The 27,807-nt window shown below is 43.7% G+C and overlaps 1 protein-coding gene across 2 annotated transcripts in view; it reads left to right on the top strand.

The window, feature by feature from the left end:
- The first annotated feature begins 332 nt into the window (after positions 1-332).
- The window catches only part of CHL1 (cell adhesion molecule L1 like), a 196,641-nt gene continuing 169,166 nt past the window's right edge, over positions 333-27,807 (top strand). The window contains exon 1 of one of the 2 annotated variants that reach the window (XM_079122180.1): positions 333-633. The gene's annotated coding sequence lies outside the window, so the exon portion shown is untranslated. Of the gene's footprint in view, positions 634-1,947; positions 2,095-27,807 lie in introns of those variants that run through there. The other variant, XM_079122181.1, reaches the window with a different exon arrangement.

The raw sequence follows: 27,807 nt of genomic DNA, 5'->3' as shown, positions 1-27,807 counted from the left end.
AGGAAGGAGAGCCAGAAAGGCGTTTTTAATAGACACATGGTACCACACCCCTCCAACAAGCAGCACCGAAACCAGACTGGTAACCCGTGTGCGGAATATGAACTGAGGGAAACCATCGGGAGAGAGAGAGGGGAGGGGTTTCTTTTAGATTTCTCCCTTGCAAATAAAAGGGGCAGCGATCGCACTTCTTTTGACCAAGAGATGTTGAAAACGACAAGTTTGGGCTTAGTCTGTGGCTTTGCATGATAGGAAAGTCTTCGGCTTGCAACTCTCTGTCCCAAGGGAGTGTGCAAAGGGAGGGGAAATAAGCGGCGTGGGTGAGGGGTGGCAGAGCAGAACCGAGAAAAAGAGGAGGGAGTGAGCCAGTCTCCGGCAGGAGGGCGTGGATCCCGGTGCAAGCAAGAACAGGTCCAGTCTTCTCGAAACCAGTGCTGACAGCCGGAGCGAAGAGGCGGGTCTCGGCGGGCAGACTGACACCCGCGTGGATCCTCCGAGAGCGGCCGGCAAGAAACTCCCCTGGATCCTCCCAGAGCCCCCGGACTCTGCTCCTCCCTCTCCCCACTCCTCGGCAGCTTGGGGAGAAGTTTCCTGGAGGGAAGGTACCGGACCGATCGGGGGTCGGAGGCGACTCAGGTGTGTCCGTTTGCATGTCTCTTGCTAGCCGCGGGGGGTTCCCACTCCTCATTAGCCTGCTCTGGGCGAGACCGGGGGAGGATTAAGGGTTTGCGCCTGGGAGGAGAGGGTCAACCCCTTATGGAAAATAAATGGTGCGCAATTGAGGGCTGGACCCTCAGCCCTAACCTGGGAAGAGACATCTCCTGTCTCAGCCCCGGAGGTGACTAAGGCTGGGTTCAGAGTCCTAGGAGTCACTCGGATGCAGTGAGCAAGGTCCTGGAATCCTCCAGCTCCCTCCTACTACCTCTGGTCACCCGATAGGTTGACACTCAGTCTTTCCTCCACACCCCCCCCCCCCCCCCCCCCGCTCCGGTGTCCATCCCACCCTCTGGAGAGGATCCCATATCCTCCTGTAGATTCCGCCCTCTCTAGGGTGCGGGATCGGTCTTGGCCTCTGCCCCTTGGCCATTGCGCTCATGACGCTCAGATCTCCACCTGTGCCCCGCTCCTTCTCTTGCCCCTATTCTCAGGAGAGAATTCTAGATCCCAATGGGGGTCCGCAATGCCGACAGCCTGGAAGGGGGAATCTGTGGATGTGGGTTAGGGGGTGTGATGAGAAAACCGGGAGGCGCGGGCGCTCCACCTCCCCCGGCCAAGGTGGGGGCGAGAGGGCAGGCCAGGGGTCTGGTTGCCATGGCTCCCTGGTAGCCCAGCCTGGGGAGCTAGAGATGCCAGTCACGGAGGGTCCCTTTTTCCTCTTTGTGCCTCTCCCTCTCTCTCCGAGTGTGCGTGGGGAGGGAACAGGGAGAAAGTGATTAATTTGGAGAGCAGGGATTGGAGCCCGGAGGCAGAGAACGCCGGCCTCTCCATTCCCTCTCCTTTGGCTCTCCGCGAGCCGCACTTTCCCAGCCAGGAGCAGGGCTGAGAATTCCTGCGAAAACCCCGGGGCGGAGAGCGGCGGCCTGGCGGGCGCAGGTACCCGAGTCCCGGGCGGGCGGGCGCGGGGTGGGTGGCCTGGCCGTCAGCCGCGGAGGCTGGCAGGGGAACCGGGCGGCAGGCGTGCCGCGGCGGGCAGGTGTGCGGCGGCAGGTGTGCGCTGCACCGCTGGGTGCCTCTGCGGGAGCCAACCGCCGGCTCGGCCTGGAGGAGGGCGCTGGGATTCGACTCTGCCGGCGGGAGGGACCCCGCGGCCCCCAGAGCCAGCAAGTAGCTGCCCGAGCAGGCGCGTGCGCGATGGCGCGCTCCCGCCGGAACGCGCGGGGCGGGGGTTGCGCGCGCGCGCACGCGTCGGGGATGGGCAACCTGGAAAGCACCTGGGTGGGCGTGAGGTGGAGCCCGCCGGGTCGACCACGTGGGGCCGAGTCCAGCTGCACGGCTCCGCGGGTCTGGGGAGAGCTCTGTAGCTCTCCTGTGCCTCAGTTTCCCCTTCTGAACAATGGGGATGACATGTAGGTTCCCTGTTGGGCTGTTGCGAGACTGGTAAACGATCACCCCAGAGGACCGGGGGGATCATCATAGACACTCCGAAGTTAGTTGTGGTTAGCCTGTTATTGCTCATCAAGTTAATCAGGTATGGTCCGTGTGTGCTCATTGCTCTGCACCTTCATTGAAGGCAAAATGCTGTGTTTTCTGGTTTTAAGGAATCATCTCAGGCGATATTAATATTTCAGGCCAACCAACTCTTCCAGAGCTCTGGCTGGCAACAAAGTAACCCATTGCCGGTGGGGTTGGCTTTTCAGTATATTGCTTTGACAGAGATTAGAAAGCAATTTTATTGTTGTTTTGTGTGTGTGTGTGTGTATGTTGGCGATCCTGGGGATTGAACCCAGAGCCTTGTGCATCCTAGGCAGGCACTCTACCCACTGAGCTATATCCCCAGCCCTAGAAAGCAATTTGAGGAAACTTTTGGTGACAAGAAAATGAATATATTCCGCGATTTTGTGGGTAAGATTTTGTGTTTCCTCTTTGACCTGCTGATGTGGTGGTTGGATTTGTCTTCATTTCAGTCTCTTTGTGATGGAAAACCCTGTGGCTTTTGTAATTTGACTAGGTTCTAGAATCTAGTGCATATATCCTGGCTTTCAGTTTTATGGCCTCAAGTGCTCCAGTAGGTACTCCCGCAGTGGTGGTTCAGTGTAGAGTGTGACCATTCTGTGCAGGCTCCTGAATATTGTCATTGAATAAATGGAGACAAATAGTTATTACCAGGCAGGTGTGAATATTGACTATGGCAGTTCATTAAAGTCTCTTTCAGGGTATGTTTGTACCGACTTCACTGTAGAGGCACAGGACCTTGATGATTAATATATACTTCCCAGATCGCTCTCTGTTGCATCTAGATGTAGGGTCCCTTCCCTTAAATAAAAGCTATCCATGTCCCTTGCTACCTCATGGTTACAGAGACACACCGCCTTATCTGGAGACAGGCTGTGCAGATCATGAACCTATTTGCTTATTTGATGGGAACTGATATTACAAATGATAGATTTATGACGTTTAAGTAAAAAAAAGTGAACTGGTTTTAAATAAATTAAAAACAACATTTGCTTACTAAAATAGAGGCAGGTGTTGTTAGACTTGAGGTCATAGTCATTAAACTAGATAGTTAATCATCACATGAAGTGTTCTGTATGAAAAAGACCTCCCTTAGAAAAACATTTACAGGTCAGAAGCCTGATTTTACAGTTACTCCTGAAATCTTTGAAGATAGGACATTGTTTTATCTAAAATTACATTGTTGAAGTAATTTAGCCTGACTCTCTTTTATCCAGAATTAAATAAGGAATGATCAAGACCAATGTGCTCTTCTAGTAGGGTGTTTTAAATTTTTTGTTTGAAGGGGGTTCCTGGAGATTTAATCCAGAGGCACTTTACCACTGACCTACATCCCCTGCCCTTTGTTTGTTTTATTTGTAGAATTTGAGACAGAGTCTCACTTAGTTGCTTTGGGCCCTGCTAACCTGCTAAGGCTGACCTCGAACTTGCCATCCTCGCCCCTCAGCCTCTAGAGCTACTGGGATTACAGTCGGGCATTATCACACCCAGCCAATTGTAGTAGTTTTTATCTGGGAGAATTAAGTAATAAGGAAAAGTATGGCATCAGATTTGAAGGGATGATTGTCAGGAGATACGGTGAGTTCCTATTCAGGTAGTAGAGTATTGTTTCAAGTTTGACTTTGGCTATACTCATCTTCACAGTGAATCTGTCATCTTTAAAAGGTACCTTGAGGAATTAGCATGACAGCTTGTCTGAAATTCATGTGATCATTTACATATTGCTTCCCAGGAGCCTCGGCATTAAATGTTCCATTTATTGGAAATTATTTTGCCCTTTGATTTATGACAGCCAACAGTGCAATAAAGTCTAGTGTATTTTAGAAACAAAAATTTAGCTTTTCTCCATTTTGTATTCTTCTTAAAAACCTAAGCCTGGATGCAGTTGGGAATATTAAGTGAGGCCAGAGGCAAAGGGCTAGAGTAGAGAACCAGGAGAGAGAGGAAGGTGTTGAGCCCTGAATTTGGGGAGCCAATTAGCATACAGAGGGGTAATAAAGAGGATCAACTTCTCTCTACGCCAAGGCTGTTCCCGGTGATGAACTGTATTATCTGATTCAATCAGTGTTCATTGTTATTTTTTCAAACCAAGTCTGAGAATACTATATTTTCAATTATGAACATTTTGATTACAGCTTCATTCTAACTAATTCACTCTGAACAGAATGCAATTATTATGGTGATTTACATACAATATGCTAAGTTAACACAGCTAATGAGTGAAAGCATAATATTCTTTCTATTCATTCCTGGAAAAATATTGTGCTAGGCATTCTTTGAAAGAAAAGATGACATTATTTGCCAGCATTTTATGTCTACCTACAAGTGGGTTTGGCGTTGAGCCATTTTCTCTCTTATTAAAGTGAAATCTCTCACATTTTGGTGATCATGTGCCTTCCTCCCCTCCCTTGGGGAGGGATGGGAAACAATTCTCAATTTAATTAGATATGGTGCTTTCTCCATTCCGTACATCTTTATTGGAGGAAAGATTCTGTTATTTTTTAATTTTGGAGGATGGTTAACACCTTAAACATGACTAATTACTGCAGTTTATTTTATGTGTGTTGCAATAGTGTAGTTAGTTAATTATAGCCTCTCATTAGCACCATGTAGAGAATAATGAATTAACACATCCCTTTGATCAAAGGGACATCTAAGTTTATCTTCTGAGAATAAAAGTGTTATTGTGTTGCCGAAAGTCACTATAATTTTCCCAAGAAACAACTTGGTTGGAATTCTCCAGCACTGGTTTAGGAAGCTTGATGAATGAGTGAGATTGATCACAAACAAGAGAGTAGTGCCCCGGTTGCCTGGCAACCCAACATTATTCTGCAATTTCTTCTGGTGTATTTATCCAGTAAACTAGAAAATTCTGTTTTGTTAACGAATGTTTTTAGTCAGTGCACAAATAGACCATAACTAATTGAGATTTTATGTATTGTGGATAAAAAATGATCCCTCTTACCTTCCCATTGTGTTTAGATAATAAAAATACAAAGAGGCATATTTTGTATTCCTTTTGAAAATTTTCTGTAAACAGTGTCAATTTTGTTTGCAAGTAATCCATTCTTGCCAAAAGCATACAACTTGGATATCTTCTTGAAAGTCTATTAGGAGTGTCTGCATGCGTTTATAAAAATAATTTCAATAAGAATCAGAAATAGAGTTAGAGGAGAGATGAGTTCAAACTCACAGTTTGCCAGTTAAACAGACGCTTTGGTACATTCAGGGTAGATACGAATATTCAATTCAAATGATGTTGGCAGATAACGATAGCAATAATAAGCATTGAGTTTGGTAAATAGATAAATATGCTCTGTGCTTTGACCAGGGTGTCTTCTCTTGGTGGTCTTACCACATTTTCCCTAGTGATGTTTGGGTGCATGTTATTTGCTCTGTAGTTGGAGAAGGAGATGTTCAGCAGAGAACTGGTGTCTATCTTCTCTACCTCTTCCTGACTCCAGGGACAAGAGTCAGACCATTTTCCTGTACAGTCTATGAATTTTAGCATGCATCACAATTTTGTTCTCAGATCATAAACTCTTGGAGGGCACACGTTGTTCCATTTTATGCATCTCGTAAAGCCTTACAGTGTCTGGCACAGTGGGCGGCCATTGGTGTGGTAGTAAACACACTGGCGGTATAGTCAGGCTACCAAGGTTCAGTGTCTGCGTTCGTGGACTGGTAGGTATGTGGCCATGACTGCCATTTTGACCTAAGACTGATTTCTTCTATGGCAACATGGCTAACATCCCTACCGCTCATGGGTGTTTTCATGAACATCCTATGGGACAGTCTCTGCAGACAGCTTAGTAGCACTTATTAAATGCCCAATAAATTCTGGATATTTATTATAGTAGTAATTATCCTTCCTTACATTCTCAGTGTGTGAAGTGTGTGTTTGTGAATAAGTATGAGTTGTTATCAACACTCCCACCAAATGGAAAACTGTTGATTCCTGCTAATTAGATGTGCATAGATGAATACTGATTGTTTCACATGTCAGAAAGAACCTGTGGGCAGGGATTCTGGAGCTTGGCTGAAATTAGAATCACCTGGAGAGCTTTACCAACCTAGACCACGTCAGTTAGAACCTTCAGGGTCCAGTGACCAGGCATCTGGACTTGAAAAGCTTTCGTTGCAATTCTAACGTCCAGCCAAGATGGAGAAACACTGCCTCCTGTTTGGGTGGAACTTCCGTGCGATCCTGTTGACCTCAGGCATTGACTCACAGTTACCTGGGTGTCATGAAATGTTTCCCATTAGGTTCTCAACTAATTTTTTTTTTTGGCCTGAGTAACACTTTATTCCTGGAAGATCTCAAAAGCTCTTTCCATTTCCTGTGTTGTTTCATTTTCCAACCAAACACCTCTGTGAGGATGGTAGGAAAGAGGACATTATCCCGATTTTGCAGATGAATGGTGTAAGCCATGTTGAAATTCAGTGATTTCACTAGATTGCTATTTTAGAACAGGCCCGAGTATTAACGCTCCTGTGATGTTTGAGTTGTGAATGTTTCTGTTTTACCCCGAGATTTCCAGTGAGGGAGGAAGAGTGGGTTTTGGACTTCATTGTGTAAGAAATAGCTACGTAGGTAAGAATTTCAACTTTTTTTTTTGTTTTTGTTATATTGGTATAAGGTAAAGAAAAACACTTTTTCTTTTTTTCTCCTGAAGAAGAGGAGCTGTAGTCTACTTAGGATCCAAACTAATGTCCCTTGGACTGAACTCAACTTAATGTGTTCTTATTGATGCAAAGAACATTGGAGAAGATTTCTTTGGCCAACATGTGAAAACAGGAGATACTGATAATTCACATTTCTGACTTATCTTGAAACATGTACAGTTTTCCAACCTGAGCCCCCAAACTTGGACCTGAGTGGCCAGGTGGAGAGAGCCAATGGTCAGAACTGAGTGGCGCCGGGCGCGGCGGTGCACATCTGTCATTCCAGCGGCTAGGGAGACTGAGGCAGGAGAGTCTCGAGTTCAAAGCCAGCCTCAGCAAAAGTGAGGCGCTAGGCAACTCAGTGAGACCTTGTTGCTAAATAAAATATAAAATAGGGCTGAGAATGTGGCTCAGTGGTCGAGTGCCCCTGAGTTCAATTCCCAGTACCCACCCCCGCCCTAAAAAAGAACTGAGTGGTATGTCCCTTTGGGGCTCTGAAGAGCTCACTATTATGTATCCTCTCTGGGTCAGACCTTGCCTTCTGCTGGCCTCACTTGTGTCCCTCTTGCTGCACAGGTCATGGCCCAGTGGGTCAGTTTTAGGTAGACTTAAGAGGGGGCCCCTTCTTTTTAAGCAAGGCAAACTAACATGGATTGCTAAGACAGCCCTGGAACCCCCTCCCTGCCTTCATTCTGAGGGACAGTGGGAAGGGGAGGTGGGAGCTGCTGCTCTGGGGAAGGGCTGCCCGGCAGGACCTGGACTTTTGAGAGAGGAACAGTGCTCCTGTCTGATCAGGAGACCAAGCCATCTTCTGCCCAGGGCTGCTGCTCCTCCTTCAGGGCGGCTCAGACTGCGTGACAGAGTGCAGCCAGTGTGGCCGAAGTGGTCTGTAAGGTCAGTTCTCCCTGAGCTCTGCAGGATGGAGGAAGACAGAGAGAGTGGATCTGAATCTGGAAGGTTCTGGAATCATACCCTGCACACCATGAAGGCTTCAAATAGGGAATGGGAAGAAGTTCAGGAAGGGGAGAGCTTGAATTACCCAACACAGTGCAAAAGAGAGGGTCACTGCGCTCAAGCCCAGAGGTGTAGCCCCCCAGTCTTCAGAAGAGATCGCTCATTCCTGTGCTTTAGCTCTGCTTTCCAAGACGAGAGTCGGTTCAACAGAGAAGCTTGGAAGAGACAGCTTCTATGGTAACAGGTTTGCGTTTTTAGCAGAGGTTCCTGCCTGACAAAAGCTCTCACAGTCAGGGGCCAGCGATTCTCATGCAAGGGATTGCAGATGCCTTGTCTGGGAAGTGAAGACTGAGATGACAGCCTGGCAGCTGAATTGTCACCGTAAGCTGCACGTTTGGATCTCTGGAGGGGGGATCCCTCCTCTTTAGCATAGCTGTGCCTGTGGAGAGGACGAGGAACTAGGTCAGGGATGCCCTTTAGAATATTCATTGGGGGATGTGTGTTTCCAGGGGCAAGGGGGTTTATTCTCCACGGTAACAGAACATGCGTGGGTGAGGGGAACGTGTGGCACTTTCTGTTGACCTGATGCTATTAGAGTTGATTGTGAGTCCAGTTTGTCATCGTGTTGAGGACCTTGGCTGTAGAATGTAAAGAGATAGTGTGTCATCTCATCGTAGGATGTCTTACATATTGGCGCATTCAAAAGAAATAATCATTATATAAGCAAAACAAATAGTTTGGGAGAAGATGAATATTTTTCAGAGTCTAACACTGGAGACTGCATTTCCATTACCCATGGAGATTTCTGATAACACCCACGGTACCTTAATGATTCAAGTGCTTTGGGCTTTCCAGAGAATTTCCTCACATCATCCCAATTGACTTGTACAACCGGGTGGTGAGTGAAAGGCTTGCTAGCCCATTTCAGAGATGGAAAAACTGACCCAGGGTCAAACAGCTGGCCAGGCAGTGGTGAGGAGCAGAATTCATGCTCAGAGATCTGAGAGTGATTCTTTATTTTTTGGCTGGTTTTTTCAGCAAATCCAGAGTTACTCTGTAAACCAAGGGCTGTAATGGGTCTAGGGAATATTGAGAATGTCAACAGTTATTTTTCAGGTTTGAATGTAACCCTACCCAAAGACAGGGAAACCTGGTTTTGACTGTGCCTCTGCAGTGCTATCATACTCATTTTTAAATGAATGAATGAATGAATGAGCTTACTTATTGTGATGTGTTTTGGTCCTAGGAGACATTGAAAAGGACCAGTCCTTCAAGTTGTCAGGAAATAACTACTTTGTGTTAGAGGTGGACTAAGCCTGTGGAAGTAGATAGTTTAGATAGGTACCAGTTATCCTATTTGGAGCATTACCAGGTGCTTTGCAATGTCCACATCAGCGATGGGAAGAAGGTATCATCAGCATAGGGTCCATTTTAAGTGGGAAGGTGCAGACATGCAAGGGCCCTGCTCCAGGCTTACCCAGTGTGACTTGTGAGTGACGGAGGGGGACTCGGACTTGGAAACAGAGGATTCCCAGCCCGAGCTCTCTCCTGCCACTCTCTGCCGCCCTGGAGTCTGCCATGTTCTTAACATCCTTTCTCTTTTCTCTTGGGCATTCATTTCTTTTTAAAAAATTTTTTGTATTTGTTCTTTTTAGTTATACATGACAGTAGAATATATCTTGACGTATTGTACACACATGGAGTATAACTTCCCGTTCTTGTGGTCGTACGTGATGTGCAGTGACGCTGGTCATGTATTCATGTATGAGCATAGGAAAGTGATGTCCAGTTCATTCCACAGTCTTTCCTATTCTCATCCTTCTCCCTTCCCTTTTGTCTAATCCAATGAACTTTTATTCTTCCCTCCACCCTGCTTATTGTGGGTTAGCACCCTCATATCAGAGAGAACATTCAGCCTTTGGTTTTTTGGGATTATCTTATTTCGCTTAGCATGATAGTCTCCAGCTCCATCCATTTACCCGCAAATGCCATGATTTCATTTCTCTTTATGACTGAGTAATATTCCATTGTGTATATGTACCACATTTTCTTTATCCATTCATCTGTTGAAGGGCACCTAGGTTGGTACCATAATTTAGCTATTGTGAGTTGAGCTGCTGTGAACATCGATGTGGCTGTGTCACGGTGGTATGCTGTTTTAAAGTGTTTTGGGTATAAACTAAGGAGTGGGCTAGCTGGGTCAAATGGTGGTTCCATTCCAAGTTTCCTGAGGAACTTGGAATGCTTTCCAGAGTGGCTGCACCACTTTGCAATCCCACCAGCAATGTGTGAGTGTGCCTTTTCCCCCACGTCCTCGCCACCATTTATCGTTACTTGTACTCTTGATAATTGCCATTGTGACTGGAATGAGATGGAATCTCAGTGTAGTCTTGATTGGCATTTCTCTAATTGCTAGAGGTGGTGAACATTTCTTCATATATTTGCTGACCAATCGTATTTCTTCTGTGCATTGTCTGTTCCTTTAACGGGCATTTATTTTTGAAATTACAATGTGTATCCATGTCCCCATGAATGGCAGATTTCCCCAGCACCATCTTCACCATGGGCTTGTTCTCTTGCCTGTGGTTCATCCAAACTTAGCTGTTCTGGGTGCAGCCACCCCAGGTAAACACAAGGAAAGTAGAATATCGGAAGTCCTCTGAAGGCATTGCGATTCTGTAGTTCTAGTCTAGGAATTGTGACATTTAAAATGAGGTTTTAATGTCTTCGAAGCAATGGATTAACAGCAAGTGACTCTCATGCGGGAGACACTTTGGCAGAGGGGGACATTTGTGTCCTCTCCAAAATCTTGTCATCTGAGCATCTGTTGATCTGAATGTTCCCGTACCAGGCCCTAGGCACCAGTATATGTAAAAATCAACCTTTTTCTTCCCCGGAGCTTTTACTTGACATCATTACCATTTCTTTTTTTCTTGGCAGAAATGTTTACGAGGCTCTCTAATATCAATATGCATGGAGTCACCTCACATCTGCAATGTATGTGTAACCAATTGAATTACACAGTTGGCATTTCCACAGAAAGTGTGAATTCTGCCACTCTGGGTGAACACAGAAATAGCTGGCAATGGCAGATGCCATACCCCAACCTTGCTGTTCTTGTAGATGAGCGGACCATGATGAAGACACTTTCTTTATCAATGCTGATGAGGCCTAAGAGGAAATATAGTTCTTTTTCAGGTGTGGTCAGTATATTGGGGAGTTTTGAGTGGATTTTGATTTTTTAATCTGCAGTACTTGGAAACCAATATTAATATATGATTAAATATGCAGAATATAAATAGCATTCCCAACTACTAAGTGATTCCAAAAGGCTCCTTTTTGTATCAGACACAGCAACATGCTTGCTTCCTGCTTGGCCTAGGTAGTACTTGCTGTTTCTTAGGATTCTCTTTGGGGTGGTTTGGGGATGGGACCTTTGTTGGAGCCCTCTCTGTTTTTCTGGAGTAGAGTGCCTGACTTTTCAGATGTACATATATATTTTTTGTTGTGAATGGAAAGACTTGCTAAACGTGTTCTGTAAGTGCTTCTGCAGAGAGTAGAGAATTCACTCATTAGATGAGAGTGTAAAGATGTAAAGAATATTTAGTGCATTGCCCAGTGGTATGCATTTGAAGCATTTACCATAAGAATAGGCAAACAGACAAACAGAAATAATAATCTTAGCAGGTAGAGCCCACAGCTGCAAGAATAATTGAGTGTTTTGAGTTATTTGTTATTGTTTGCGGATAAAAGACATACTATTTTCAGTGAAGATCGGAATGAATGGATAAAAATAGAAAATCTCCCAAAAAGTGTTTAAATTTGACCTTGATTCCATTTCACTTGGTGACCCCTGGAAATTCTCAGGGGAGCTGGATTTCAAAGGGTCTCCCCAGTCTGCCTTTTCTATGCATACAAGTTTCTGCATGTCATTCATTTGGTCTGAATAGATTTTGAACACAATTGATTTGCTTGGAGTGATATTAAGGGACCAGCAGTGAGCAATTTAGGTGCGACTCTTCTGCTTCTGGGAGCCAAGTTCAAATAAATTGGGTTTGACCTTAACCACTGTCCCCTCAAAAAGAGGGCTGGCCCTCATCAGGGCAAATGCCATTGATTCAAATACAAAAATTGATATGAGTTTTTTAAATTGGAAATTGACCCTGTACACAAAACCTTTTGCAAACTCCTTTCTATTTTCCTGTTTCTCTAGCTGTAATCGAGGATACCATGGCCTTCCAGTGGCAGTGTAAGGATTGATGAGCTAATATTTGTAAAGTGCTTTGAAGATAAAGGTGCCAGCTATTATTATTACTAATAAACCATTTTTCTCCAATGTAATTTTGGACAGCAGCTATTAAAAACCCATTACTGTATTTAACAGTAAAACAATCTGCTACAGCGCATAGTATTTACTGCCTCCATTAAGCATGTGCTTCACTTCCTTGCTCCCTCCAAAATCAGAGCTGGTGAGGACAGGCAGAAAAGTGTGTGGCATCGCTTCCAAGTGCATTTAGAGTGTGAGTTGGGTCTTTTGATTGAAGGAAGCTATTTTATCTTCCAGGGAAGACCAGTTTGGCTCTACTTCCATTTCTGTGGTTTCTGAAAGGAATGGTCTGCTAGCTTCTAGGCTTTTATTCAACCAGGTTTCATTATAGTATATCATCTTCGAAGGTGGCATTCCATTATCTTTTTGGTTATTTGATGGCAGCATCATGAATGAAATGGATTTATTTGCGTGGTTGTACATGGGTTCGTTCTGGGCTAAGAAATGGATGTCACTTATAAAACCAAAGTAGAAAACTGAAAGAATGATACATCTACGTCTGATTTACAAATATTTTAAAAAATTTAAATTGGGGAATTGAATTATACAGACCAATTTTTTTAGTAGCAAATGACAGTAATTAACATATAGGTTAATCCCTTCAATCTTAATTTATTTCGATGCATGTAGATCCCCTAAAATGCAGGATGATACAGGGTAGTGTGAATATTTCACGCATGTTGCCAAAATAATGTTCGTTTTCCTCCAAAGCTATTTTATTGTAGCAAAAAATATAGAAAATGTGAAATAAATCAGTGATGATAGTAATGACCTGTCCCAGGTCATCATCAGCTGCCTCCAGTGTTTAAATTCTCAGCCAGTATCTAGAATTTGAAAGAGAGAGGCCTCATTGCCACCTGGATCTCTATCTCTGCACAAAATCACTGAAGCACAAGCATTTTACTTATGGAAAGATGTTTGGTCAGTTATAACTTAATTTAGAAACATTCTTTTTTTTTTTTTTTTTTTTTAATTTTTTTGGTGGTACTGGCGATTGAACTCAGGGCCTTGTGCTTGTAAGGCAAGCACTCTACCAGCTGAGCTAAATCCCCAGCCCAGAAACATTCTTATAAACATGATTGTCTTTTGTTTTAACAGAAGACAGAACTGAGGTTTAGAGCAGATGAGAGAACTCTTGCAGATTCATTCACAGGCAAAAGAAGTTACAGCCAACATGTTTCCTTCAGAGAAGAGGGATAAAAAGACGAGGAAAGACAACTCAGAACTTGGAAAGACTTTATGAGTGCCCCTGAATCATTTACAAATTATGAAATTGTTTAAAACAAAGATATCACAGGAATAGAGATCATTAATCTGGAAATCATGTGGAAACCCACTTGCCTAGGGATCCAGCTCTTGAACAAGATTACATGCAAATCATCAACAAAACACTGAACCTTTCAAAGACTTTTAAATCAACATATTAATAACTCTCCAAGGTAGGTGCTGTCATTTGCAATAGAGTTTTTGGATTGCCCACCGCAGGTGCAGCAGAGAGCGTAATTTATATTACCATGGCTCAGGAAGGCCGGGCTGTGTCAATACTACACCCGTGCTATTAACTTCTGAAGGTGAGCGCGTGCCATCTTCGTCATTCATTACGTTGAGTTTTGTTCAGGGAATTCACCAGATGGCTGAAAACCATTTATGAATCCAGTAGATATGTATTTTGCATGTGTGATCCTTGGGGTATCGGTAGGGAATTAAACCAGCTTCTTATTACAGTGAAGAAAAACCTCTGGAAGCTTCTATGGAGCTAAGAGGAGAAATGGTAAAAGGTGATTCTGAACTGTGACCATGTGACAATTTATGTCACCTGCGAAGGGACATTGTTCTGTTTATCTGTTGATACATCACAAACTAACCCACAGGCTCAACGGTAGCTCCAAACACCACTGCTTTGTGCAATCTGATGATTTTGTAGCTCAGAAGGTCAATGGGGCTCAACGGGGTGATTTCTTCTGTCCGATGACAATAGTGAGGGTCCTATCGTGTGATCAGGGGGTGTTTCTGGTGGCCCCCAGGTGGCTTCACCTCTGGCACCGTGGGAAAGGCAGAGCCCCGAGGGGGGACCCTTCTTTCCACGAAGCCTCTGATTCTCACTGGTCTTCCTGGTGGGGTTGCTGGACTTTTCTCCTGATGACGCTGGGCTCCAAGAATCCGACATGGACTGTTCTCTTAACGCCTAGTCCTAGGGATGTTCAAGGGAGGCAATCCTCTGTCACCCGCTGGACGACTGACTCATGCAGACTGGGTAGAAAGAAATGGAAAGAGAGACAAGAAATGGACAGGACTATAACCCTCCCTGCTATGGTTTGAATAAGAATCCCCCAGAGGCCCTTGTGTCCCCAGCTCTGTTCCCAGGGTGTCGCTGTTGGAAGGTCTTTGGGGTTGTGCCCCTGAAGGAGATACTGGAGCCCCCACCCCCTCCCATTCCTTTTTTCCATCCTGGGCATGAGAAGTTTTGCTGTGCCTCGTGCTTCATGCTGCCTCCGTATTGACCCAAAGCGACAGAGCCAATGAGGGACTAGAACCACGAAAGCCGTGAGCCAAAATAAACTTCATCTTTTTTAAGTCGAGTATCTCAGGTATTTTGTTATAGCAACGAAAAGCTAACTAATACACCCCTGTGATCAACTATTCACTTCATAATTGAGTTAAAAAAAAAAACACTGTTAGAAAAACCTTCTTTTCAAGGGAGTATGCCTTTTAATCCCCACTTTCTGAATATCTTACACTCATTTGCCCTTGAAAAGGAGGGGTAACAGGAGTGTGAAGTTTGAATTGAGCAGTCTGAGATGCTCTTGTGTTATTCTCTTTTATTTTTTTTCATCTGTGCGTGTGTGTGTGTGTGTGTGTGTGTGTGTTGCTGAGGGCTGAATCCAGGCGTCCTCCATGGGAGCATGCACTTGATCACTGAACCGCACCACCAGCCCTGGCGAGGTGCCCTAATTTTGTCTTGAAAGAGACAGTAGAGGTGAGGTGAGAGAAGGGAGGCCTCACCCTGGCTGGGAATGCTCTAGAGCCTGATTCTGAAGTTGAGGAGTTGCTCTGGTGCCTTTGCCTCTGACCCCTTTGGATTTCCATAGCTCGGAAGGGGCCTGGGCTTGTGGAAGCTAGCCAGGCCTCTGCAGAGTCAGAAGGGCCGTCCTTGGTAAAGCCCAACCTGAGGACCCAGGGACTAGCTGCTTGATGGCTCAGGGAAGCAGGCTTGAGAAGAGAGGCGTCTGCGTTCCCTGCTCTTCATCTGTGATGGCCACAAATGAAGAAGGAGGCAAGCTCTCTGCCCTGGATGAGAGGGTGGCCCACCCTCCACCTGAGTTCTCGGAGGTTCCTGTAATGGCTGGAGGGTGCCACATTCTTCTTCCCTCTCCCTGCTGTGTTGGAGAGTGTGGAAAAGGGGCAGGTCCAGAGTCTACAGCAGGGGAGCTTCTTGGACTCTTCCTCCGTCTGCGCATGTTCTTTGACGGCAGGTGAACTGCTGGCCTGCGGTGGGTTCAGTCTGTACCCCCACTGCCTCTGTGTCCTCCAGTCTTGCCACCGCACCCAGTTCTCTGGCAGGCTGTTCTTCTTGCGGTGCTTACAAGTCATGCATGCAGTCCTTCCTCCAACTCTGAAGCTTCATCCCACCTCACGATGAAGTACCCGGCCTACTTCACTGGGACCCAAAGCACTTATAGAACATGGCACTATGTCTTTCATATTTCAAAACTTGCTTCTAGAGTCTAATGCAATCTGTGTCACCCTAAAATGCCATGCCCTAGTGAACTGAACTCTGCATTGCTGAATCTATAAGGTGCTTTTGATTGAGAGCTTCCCCCAACATCATTTAATTAGATACTTGATATCACTAGCCAGTTAAGCCAGGTAGCAGAGGTCCTGCTCAGGAGTGTCCGTGGAGCGAGTTGACCCAAGAGGTCCAGAGTGCAGATGGAACTCGGGTTGCCTGATGTTGTCTCAAGTTATTTTAATGATAAGTCCTCCAGCCCCTGCTAGAAGATTGCCTTATTCAGAGAAATGTCACTTTTCTGAACAGGTTTCTTTTTTAAATGATATAACCTAAAGCCTGATAAATAGGAAATCCTGCTTTCTTCCATTTCAGAAAAAAAAAAAAAAAAAATGCAAGAAATGGCAGAGGTTTGGGGCGAGAAGGGCCTGCCAAGGGCCTGTGGTAGGAAGTGGGTGGAACTTCAACCCTAACGGAACGGTCGGGGCTCCTGGAACATAGGTCACCCTTGACTTTTCCGCATCTTCTTTTGATCAAAAGCACGGAGTATTTTCTCTCTAGCTGACATGGCCTGTTCTGCCGTCTGGCTTTAGCAATTTGCTGATTTCTGTCCTTTCTTGACTTTTAAAGTGCCAGGAGACCTGCTTTGGCTTTCTCCCTGACACGCTGGAATTCCTTTCTTCACCAGCCATTCTGGAAAGTGCCCCTGTTCGGTCTTCTCATCACGAGACCGCTGCAGCCCTCTCCGGATTTCTGCCTTTGACGGTCCGTCTTCTCCACTGAGGCCTCAGAGTCACTGTTCCAATCCCCTTTCTCGCTTGTCACTTTGGCTGGGATGTCGCTTACTTCCTCAGCGTCTCCCCTGGCTCCCCGGCTCTGAAGGCCAAGTAACTGTCACGGTTGGTTTCCACATTCAGTGGGACTCACACTTCATTATTCTCTTCTCTGTCCCTGTACCCTTAGAGACTCTGTTGCCCAGCCCCCTCTTCTGTCTTCTCATGCAGATTTCCTGCCTTCCTTTCTTCCCAAATTTGCGAGTCACTCAAGAATCTTTGGTCCACTGAGGCCGCCTTCTCCTCGACTCTGCATCTTTGCTACTTGTGCCATATCTTGGTGCCACCAGCTATAATTCACTTGGATTTTTAACTGGCTGGTGAAGAGGAAAACTCACTGACTTAAAATGGAAGCTTTATTTCATTCCTATAAATGTTAACACTGGTGTCAGAGGCGAAGGATGAAAAGATACGGTAAACATTCACATGGCGAAAGTGGCCCAAGGTCATTAAATTCTAGCTAGAAACACTTGCCTGCTGCAGAGCCAGCCTTGAGTCCTGCTCTGTCTTTACAAAAGAAGGAGCGCTGGTCATGACCTATGGGCACCTACCTGAGAATTTCAGTATTCTCTAGTCAGATGTTGGAAAGGGAAGTCACAGGAAATGCCAGTCACGTGGCTCACTTAGGTCCTGAGGTCATCTCAGGGCTGCTGACCCTGCTCACACAGATGCAGCTTGCAAGGAAGGCAAATCACCTCCAAGGGCAATTCATCAAGCCAGGCGTGCTGGCGCAGGCCTGTCATCCCAGCGGCTCGGGAGGCTGAGGCAGGAGGATTGCACATTCACAGCCAGCCTCAGCAACATAGCAAGGCTCTAAGCAACTTAGCGGGACCCTGTCTCTAATAAGATATAGAAGAGGGCTGGGGATGTGGCTCAGTGGTTAAGCACCCCTGGGCTCAATCTCTGGTACCAAAAAGAAAACAACAAAAAGAAAAAACTCACCACTTTCCTCTGCTCCCCTTTTCCTGCTCCTGCACTACATTTAATCATTAAATGAAAACATGTGCTGTTCCTACTGTGTGAACATACTGCCCTGAGGAGATGAATTTCAAGGTGAGTTGAACTCAGTTGGCCTGAAGATGCTAAAAGTCACTGCTTGATATGGGCCCAGAAAATATCACCAATGTGGGTATGTTCTGAGTTCAGCACCCGGAAAGTTATGAATCTCCAGTGTAATTACAGAGCTGGAAAATGGGCTCCAGTACAACACAAAACGGAGGTTGAAAAATGCCCTGGGAATGTCTAGACATTCTGGTCGGACTGGAGAACGGTCATGTCTGTCAAAGAGGAGCCCACCAGTAAAAGCGAGGAGGGACCAAGGAACGTTTGAAAGGCAAAGGAGGAATTGGATGTCCGTCCCCCTGAAGCAAAAGAAACACTCCAGCCCTATTGACGGAACACTTAATTTTAGCAGTACTTATCACAATGTGATCTAGGGCTGTTGGAGAAAACCTGAAGAGATGAAATGCAATTTAAATACCAGTCCATCAAGAGCCCTCTCCCATTTAGAGAAAGTCAGATGTAGGTGGAGGAGGTGGGAGATAGGTTCCTTCGGGGCCTCTGTCCTCATGCTTGCTTGGTTCGATGGGTGGAGAGGTTGGGGCTGCACATCAACATCACAGGGACGTTTGGCTCCAATGACCATTGAGATGCTTCTCAATTCTAAGCTGTCCAAGGAGCCAGCTGCTCGCAGCAGAATAATAATACAGCACCTGCTTTATTTTTCAGCTGGATTAATTTCTCCTCTGCATTAGAGAGTACTGCTGACTTTTCTGGTTCCTTCTGGGGCTTGGTTCTCAGACAGACCTGGAAAAGGTCATTCTGTGGTTATTCTTTATACATATTTTACATGTGCAATGTAAAATAAAGTTAATAATAAGGACCTCAGATGTTAGGGTCTGGCTGTGAAATGTCAGGGTTCACTCACTCTTGTGTCCAGCTGTCCAATCTTTCTACCTTTTCCAAGTGAAAATATTTTGCACCATTGTCTGAGAGACTTAGATGCTATGTGCTGCATTGTCAGTGTTATTTTCTTCTTCTCCAGGGAAATGATGCATAGTGGACTTGAATCTTTTTATACATTACTTTTTAATACAATTCACCACTGTAAGCCATTGGGCTATTTTTTAAAAGTTACAGGCATGAATACCGACCTTGATTTGTAATGGGTTTCCTTACTTTGGGCAGGTCCTTGAGTATCTTGTCCCTCTCTAAAAGTGTGGTGGGTTTCTCATTTATACCTAGAAATACAGAAAATGTAATTTATTCAAAGTTCATTAGAAGAAGTACTTGCATCATTAGAGTGTTTAAAGCCAGAGCCACAGCGATATGAAATAGTCTAACTACACCTACTGGAATGATTCCTTGCAAAGATGGGTTATGTGCAGCTAATAAGATAGCGGTGAGAAAGCATAATTTAGAAACTAAAAAATTGAGAATTTAAACACGTAGTGCAGGAATGTTCACACACATAGCTATTTTTTTTTTCCAAATTCACATTAGAGCACTTGTGTTGAATTATTTCTCTGAGGGCATGCTTTCTCATGAGGCCTTCACCCACAAAGTGAAAACCTGGTTAAAATTCTCATGGATTTGCTGTGTGTTTATTAGTAGCCCAAATGACATCTATTTCTTGACCACATGCTAGGTGATTAATTATAAAATGATTCCATGCATTAGAGCATCTCTCTCAAAAGCTTTTCAACTTGACTTTGGAAAAAGATACATTGCTGTCTGTTAAATGATTTGAGGAAGACATTTGCTTCTGAGTTGGCCATTTTATGATTTTTGAATTTTTCTCTTCCATTGTTTTCACTGATCTTTTATTTACTGGTTCCCTGAATCAGTCAGTTTTATTCAGTTCGTCAACTGCCAGTCTAAACCTTTGATAGTCGATATAATGAATATCCGAGAGAGGCTGTATACCTGTAGAGATATTTTAAATGTAAGAACGCAGGATCTGAGGCCTAGTTGCCAAAATATGGCAAAAAGGTAAACAAAATGTGATATGTGTCAAGTACCGCTGTCATTCAGAGAGATGAGATTAATGGGTATTGGAACTGTGTTTCTTGATGGTACAATTTCAAATTGTTACATTATGAGGAAAATAGTCTGATGGATATTTAAAATTCTGGCCCATTAAGAGTGAAATCATCTTTGAAGAGGATTGACATGATAATTGCAAATATTACTTTTTTTTTTTTCTTTTTGATATCCTGTGTTTCCAAATTTGACCTTCCTGCCTGACTATGGAAAACAGTCTCTTCACTTTTGTGTATCTTCTTTGATGTGGTCCACAGAAGAAGGGAAATGAATGTTCTCTTTCATAAAGCTTATGTGAGTTCATTCTGAGACTTTGTACCAGATGAGTGGAAGAGAAGTCTGTGAGCCCCAGGAGGGTCGACTTCCAACCAAGTTTGTCTATAATACACGTAAACTCGTTTGTACTCACCATATGCCTGGAGTGAGGTGCGACCCAGGCAGTGGATCTGAACTTGGTATTTCTCCTATCAGGGCCAACTGCCCGTGGGTGCCGGGGTCCAGCCCTAGCAGGGGTCGGGGGTCCTAGGTGGATGGAGAAGCAGCAGACAGAGACACCAAGTGTTCTGAGGCTGAATCTCTCTATTTTTCTGCCAGACTTTTTATACATTTTTTCTTTAGTAATGATTATATCATTTTATGGTTAGTTTAAAATAAGAAAAACCTTCTAAAGTACAATCTATACTTCTTCTCAAAGGACACATTCGCTCTGTATGATAGCCCAGACCCAAACAACCTTATTTCCCAGCCAGACCAAAATGACCCGTCCCCCAGCCAAACCAAGGGCACCACGATCTGCCAACCTTCAACCTCCAGAGCAAACACGTCACTAGATTTTCTGAGAAACCACCCCCACCATGCACTCCAGTGTTTAACAGTGAAAAACTTTTACTATTATTAACAAAGGGCAAAGAAATCAACTTATAGTTAATATTTAGTCTATTCTATTTCATTTAATGGCAGACTATAATCTTATTTTGGTTCTCAAAGAATTAGACTAAACATAGGAAAAACACAAATTATATTTATGACTAACCTAAATATTTCTTTATGTAAAGTATCTCTAGAATCAACTATTAAAACTAGGAAAGCAACAAAGGCTAAATACCACATCCAAGCTCAGAAGAATGCCTCTTTGTCCACCTATATTTAGAAAGTATTATACTGAAGTAATCATAGGCTCCTTTTAACTCAAGCATAGCTACAGTTGTTTATATTTATATATTTTATCTATGTATTACTGCTAAATTTTCATTGTGCACTATTTTGTGTCCCAATACAGTAAAACCTTCCCAATGTTTTCCAATAAGTTTCTAATGATATATTGATTATTAATATTAAAAAGCAACTACACATGGAGACATGCCATGCCTATGGCCCCCAAGAGGAAGGATGATCAACAGTACCGTGTCAAGTGTCGGATCTTCCACTCCAACAGAACCATGTCAAGTGTCAGAGTGGTAGGAAATAGATGTGGCACGTGGGTACTGGCCAAGACCTGCTGATAAACATATAGCAAATCCAAGACCATTTTAATACTTAGATTGATTCCTTCCATAAGCATTAGATATCATTGGCCTAGATGAATCATGACTTATTTTGGTGGGGAAAGAATGGATAACCATGATCCTTTGCACCCAAAGAACTAGTATTTTCCCAACTTGACCCTGGTTTCTGGGTGCCACACCAGTCTGTCTTTCTTAAGCAATGTTGCTATATAGAAATGCCTTGATAGAGGCTCAAAAGCTGACAGGAAGCTTAGCAGAGCGGAAAGACTCCAGATCAGTTCTTCTCTGTCGATATTTTCACTAGAGCGACGTAAGATATTAAATCACCTGGAATCAGTTGTGTGCCATTTCAGCAACCTTTGGTGCCCCATCTGCTACAAGCTGCTTGTGCTGATTAGCTGATTAGCAGACGAAGGAAATTCTAGTAGCTTGATTTTTTTTTTTTCTCCTTCAGTCCTGTGTGCATTAGGGAAGGTGTGACGTTTTGTGCAACTCCTGAATAATTCGGTTGGAGCAGATCGGTGCTGGGAAAGAACAGTGTCAGGAAAAAATTTACCTATGGTCCTGTCGTCCTGCTCCCAGGTCAAAAGCAGGGGAGAAGAATTAGCGTCTCCAAGGCAGTCGCCTGGGTGGCTGTGATTCCAGCATGCATTCATTCATTCATTCATCCAATATTTATGGAGCCGTGGAGCTGGGTGATGAAGACAGTCCCTGCCCTCCCAGAGTTGCCATTACCAAGAATGCTAGTCAATAAATAAGTAAACACATGAAGTCATTCCAGGAAGGAAACAAAGGGTTGTGATAGAGAAAAACGGGAGGAGGAACTGCAGAAAGGAGTCTCTGAGAAGGTGCCTTTCAAGCAGAGCCAGAACGGAAAGAGGGAATCAGGAAGAGAGCCAGAGAGCAGAGTGGCGGCAGAGGAGAGGCAGGCAGGAAGGAGGCAGTGAGCAGGAAGGGATTTGGCCTGGCCTGGGAGGGACAGCAGGCTAGAACCCACCCTGCAGTGAGCGTGGGAGAGAGTCACTGGCACAAGCAAAGCCTAGGCAGAGCCCAGAAGGCCCAGTGGGTCCTGGAGAACAGTAAGGATTTAAGTGAGCTAGAGGAACTGCAAAGGAATCCAAACAGTTCAGCAAGTCATTGTGATTTGTTTATTAACACGCATGCGCGTGCACACACACACGCATGCACGTGTATTACACCACATAGCTATTTTGTGCAGAGTAGATTGCTGGCTTATGGAAGAAGAACAGTTGGTATTCCACAGGGGAGATGGAAGGGCTTAGATTTGAACTAGAGTGCGATCAGGAGATTTTATAAGCAAGACAGCTATTATTTTATTTATCATGCTTCTATTACAATGATAGAAGTGCATTGGGGGTTGTTAGAAGTTATAACCCACAGCCTCTGTGCCCAGGTAGCCGCCATAGGAAAAGGACAGAAGAAACAGTTTGCAGTGAGAAGGTTTAAGACACCTGTTTCAGGCTGGCTCGTCTGTGTGTGGACCCCCAAGAGGCCTGGGGACTGGGCTGGTGGCATTTATGAGCCTCTGCTGTTGCTGGTGTTCTTCTGCAGAAAAAAAAAAAAAAAAAATCCCTGCATACTTCCTGCACTGAGAGAACCTGCTCATTAATTCTTACAGCAGTTGTGTGTTAGATGCAGAAAATGAGACACATTTCCATTCAATTATTGATCATAAGTATGACGTGTATTGATTGAAATGGCAAACATTTATTAAACGGATTTTAGGTACCTTTTTTCTTTGCTATAAATTTGTGCATCCTCTTTAGCTTTCTTCAGTTCGGTACAGAAGGTATCACCCACCTCCGCCTGGAGAAGGAAGGAAACATGCAAGCATTCAGAGTTACTGTATGGAAAATAGATTAGGTCGACTTCAGCCAAATTCTTGCCCTAAGTTTGGCATGTGTGTTAGGGATAGCAAGTGCAGTAAAATGGCATTCTTGGAAAATTTAAATTTAGACTTTGAATGTTCACTTTCAACTATATATGAAATGTGCTGGCAAATGTGCGGAAAAGGACACAAAGAACAAAATAATCATTGCAAAGAATAACTTTTCAAGTGGCTAAGCAAAATGAAAATGCAATGAAAAAATGAGCAAAGGGCTGGAACATATTTTGGAGAAAACACATTCTGCTGGCCAACAATAGATACCAGGATATTCAACTGCATGAGTTATTAGGGAATTCCAGTTAAAGATGAGTCGTGGTTTATCCAGGCCATAGAATGCTACTAAGAAATCAAAAAGAGTGGACTACTAATCGGTGCAACCGTATAAAATCACTCACCAGCATCGCCCTCAGTGAGAGCACTTTATAGACTGTGATTTCGTTTATGTGATATTGTGAAAAAGGTAGACTTGAAGGATCAGAAAGAAAATCGTTGGTTTCAAGGATTGGTGGGTGGAATGAGAGATGGTCTTGATGCAGTGTGTATAATTTTGTCAGTATGCATTGAGTGGTCCTTTATAAAATTGAGTGTGTGTATAAGAATTACGTTCCAATAGTCTGATTTTAAAAAAGCATAACAAGAAGCCAGGTGTGGTGGTGCAAGCCTATAATCCCAGTGGCTTGGGCTTCAATCCCCAGTACCCAAAACAAAACAAACAAACAAAAAACAAAAAGTTTAATGGGGAATCAAACATACAGATATTTTACGTTCCATGCAACCAATTGCACACGCAAAATCATCAACAATCGAATGCCTGTGTGAAAAGGGATGATAGTTTAAAATACATAAAATGCATATCCACCTGTAACTTAAAATACATGTGAATATATAAAATCCACAGGTTGACTTCTGCAGAACAGTTGAATGAATTACATCTAAATATAGTTTTCATAAACACTGGTTTATGAGGAAAAAACAAGTCTGATTGATACCTTGTGTGTGATGCTAATTACATGAATAAAAAAAGCCCATGTGACTTTATATTGTCTTTGTTAAAGTATAAACAATGTGTTCGTTACAAACAAAATTAATTATATTGGTTCTTTTGTGAAGTAGAGGGAAAGCAGGATTTTAGAGGAATTTTAAGGGATTTAATTGAACTCCTTGTATTTTAAGTTACAAAGTGAGTTTGGAGGCAAATATGGAAAAATGTTCATATTTGCTATTTCTAGATGGCACTTGCTTTGGTATTTTTATATTGTCCTGGCTGCATTTAATTTCTTGTTCTTTTTTCCATTCTTTTCTTTCTTTTTTTTTTTTTTTTTTTTTGCATCAGAGATTGAACCCAGGGGTGCTTAACCACTGAGCCCCATCCCCAGCCCTTTCTATTTATTTTTTTTATTTTGAGACAGGGTCTTGATAAGTTTCTTAGGTCTTGGCTCATTTGCTGAGGCTGGCCTCAAATTTATGATCCTCCTGCCTCAGTCTCCTGAACTGCTGAACTGTGTGATTAAAGGCATGTGCCACCCACTGTGGTTCCTGACCACGTTTACATTTTTTTTTTTTTTTTTTTTTGTGGTGCTGGGGATTTGAACCTGGGCCTTGTGCTTGCAAGGCAAGCAGTCTACCAACTGAGCTATATCCCCAGCCCCGACATTTACATTTCTTTATAAAAGAATAGCACCTGAAGATCATTGTACAATGGTGATTATGCTAATTAGGCTCTTTTGAGCCCTGACTGGTGGACGTGGTATCACAGGAGATTGATAGATGCCTTTGTCTCAGCTCCAGATCATGAGGTGGGAACAGTGTTTCTACACAGTACACCCTACGTGTCCATCAGGACTCACTTGCTTGGATATAAAAGAACTTCATGCTTTCCCTGTTTAATATCACAGTTGTTGTAAAAGCGTAGACCAAAAGTCAAATCAATTTTAATTTTTCCCCATAGGACTAGAGGGATTCCACAAGAATAAACGTCCTGTTCTTCACATTTACACAGGACTCAAAGATTCATCGTTGTTGGTTGATCAGGTCAGAAGGCCAGCATTGCTGGCAGTTCACAGCGCTCTTACCCTTGGAATATAGTTGAGCCCAACATGGCAGAGGAAATGAAAACCATTTGTTTAATATTAAGCTAATAAGAATATTGATGCTATACCTAACAGGTACAAGATATTAATCCATGGTTCCTTAATACTTACTGACTTAATTTATGAAAATATTTTATGTACTCAGTAAGAATATGACTACATGCATTATATAAATCTGATTTTAAGACTCAGGTTTCTATAAGAAGCAGCATAAATTTAACTCAGACTAAAAGTATACTATGACTTCACCTTCTTGCAAAGTAATTACAATAAAAGTGGCCTCAGAATTGATTTCATTTGTTTGTTATTCCCACAATCCCACAGTGCTGGGGACTCGAACCCGGGCCTCAAGCATGCGAGGCGGGCACTCTGTGAGATGGGCTATATGATCAAATTATGGCATTTTCAGGCAAATAGATGAAATTGGAGGATATCATGCTAAGTGAGATAAGCCAATCTCAAAAAACTACAGGACGAATGATCTCGCTGATAAGCGGATGAGGACATATAATGGGGGGTAGAAGAGGTTAGCGTTAGGGTTAGGGTTAGGTTTAGGGTTAGGGATAAGGCGGTGGTAAGAATGGAGGAAGGAAGGACTGTATAGAGGGAAAAGAGGGGTGAGAGGGGAGGGGGGTAAGGGAAAAAGAATAACAGAATGAATCAAACAACATTGCCCTATGTAAATTTATGATTTTTAATAAAAAAAAATAAAAATAATTTTGCTTTTTTTTTTAAAAAAAAAGTGGCCTCTATTTTTATGAACTCCAAAAGAATACAAGCCAGTTATGCAGACCATGCCTGTCATCCCAGCAACTTAGGAGGCTGAGGCAGGAAGATTCCAAGTTTGAGGCCAGCCTCAGCAATTTAGAGAGCCCCTCAGCAACTTCGTGAGGGCTTGTCTCAAAATAAAAAAGCAAAAAGGGATGGGGATGTGGCTCCATGGTAAAGCCCTCTTGGGTTCAATTGCCAGTACCCGGTGAAAAAAAACTACAAAAAATGGCTCCCACAATTAAAATGTAATTGTCAATCTACACAGTTCTGTTAGGCAACCTGTGTTTGTTCGTTATTGCTGCAGGCATCGATTTTCACAAACTTAGTGGCTTCAGAACAAATGTATTCTCTGGTAGTTCAGGAGGGCGGAAATCCCAAAGTCAGGTGTCCGCAGGGCTGCGTCCCTCCAGGCACCTGCAGGAGAACCTGCTTCTGTCCTCTAGCTTCCGTGGGCCACCTGCATTCCTTGACTTTGACTCCTTCCTTCATCTTCAAAGGCATCAGTGAAGCATCTGCCACTTCTTGTTCTGTCTCTGCTCTGTCCCACAGCAGCTTCTCAGAGTCCTAGCCTCCTGCCTTCCTCCTGCAAGGACCCTGGGATTACATGGACTTGCCCATGGAGCCAGGGCTCTGTCCCATCCAAACATCCTTAATCGCTTCATTTCATCTGCAAAGTCCCCCCTGACATTCAGGTAAACCGTTGGCACGTTCCAGGGGCCATGACGTGGACATTTAAAAGGTCACCCTGTCAGTCCACCTCCTTGCTCATCAAACTTACCATTTAATTCAAATGGCCTTGCAGTTAATAATGTTTTGGTGAAGGTTTTCTGGTTCTTCAGGTTTGTGATTTAATAACCAACTGCGACACTTTCAAGTGTCACAGGAATGCAGATCTACACTATGAAGTTAATATTAGAAGGTAAATGCTCTAAGTGTTGACGCACGGGGCTAAAATAGCTTTGTGTGGGTGCTGTGCCATCTTTTGAGATTACTATTCCAATGTGCTCAGATTTTGCGCAGTAACTATTATTATTGTTAAAACCATAAAGGTTGGGAGCTACATTGGGTGGTGCTTGCAATTTTTAAATGAGTTATTATTTTAAAAGCAGAACAGTGAAGCCCAAAGACTCCTGGATAAACATGTATTTGCTTTATTTGTTGGTATGGTCAGATCCACATGAGTTACCCAAAGTGGGTTTGGTGACATCAAGTTGCAGATTTTGGTGGGAGAGAAGAGTGAGAAATAGCATTTAAAAGAACCCAAGAGGACTGTGCAAGAAATAAATGGACTAGACATGATGTTTAGAAACTTTTTCTTCATGGAGCATAAAACTGTACCCAGTTTTCTACTAAGTTCACGAGGCATGTGAGTAACTTCGATAGTTCCTACCCTCAGAGCGCACAGTCATTTGAGGTTGAGAGATGATAGAAAGATGAATAATCAACATTGTGTTGGAAGTTCTCTGGATTGTCCTTCCACTGTCCAGAACTCATACAATGGTCGTGCTTCTCTCTAAAATCGAGACAAAGATAGTTAAGGATAGGCAAAGAGGAGGGATTAGGGTTCACTTGCCTTCTTTTAAAGTGGAAGCCAGGTGTGGTGGCACATGCCTGTAAATCCCAGCAACTCGGGAGGCTGAGGTAGGAGGATCACAAGTGCAAGACCCAAAACAACCTAGTGAAACCCTGTCTCAAAATAAAAAAAAAAAAAAAATCAAAAGGACTGGAGATGTGGCTCTGGGTTCAATCCCTAGTACCAAAACAATTTTTATAAATGAATATTCATACATGTATGCATCTGTATATGTATGCATA

The sequence above is a fragment of the Sciurus vulgaris genome, assembly GCF_902686455.1.
Source record: "Sciurus vulgaris genome assembly, chromosome: 19".
NCBI classification, from domain to species: domain Eukaryota; kingdom Metazoa; phylum Chordata; class Mammalia; order Rodentia; family Sciuridae; genus Sciurus; species Sciurus vulgaris.
This window is presented reverse-complemented; position numbering and strand designations above follow the sequence as displayed.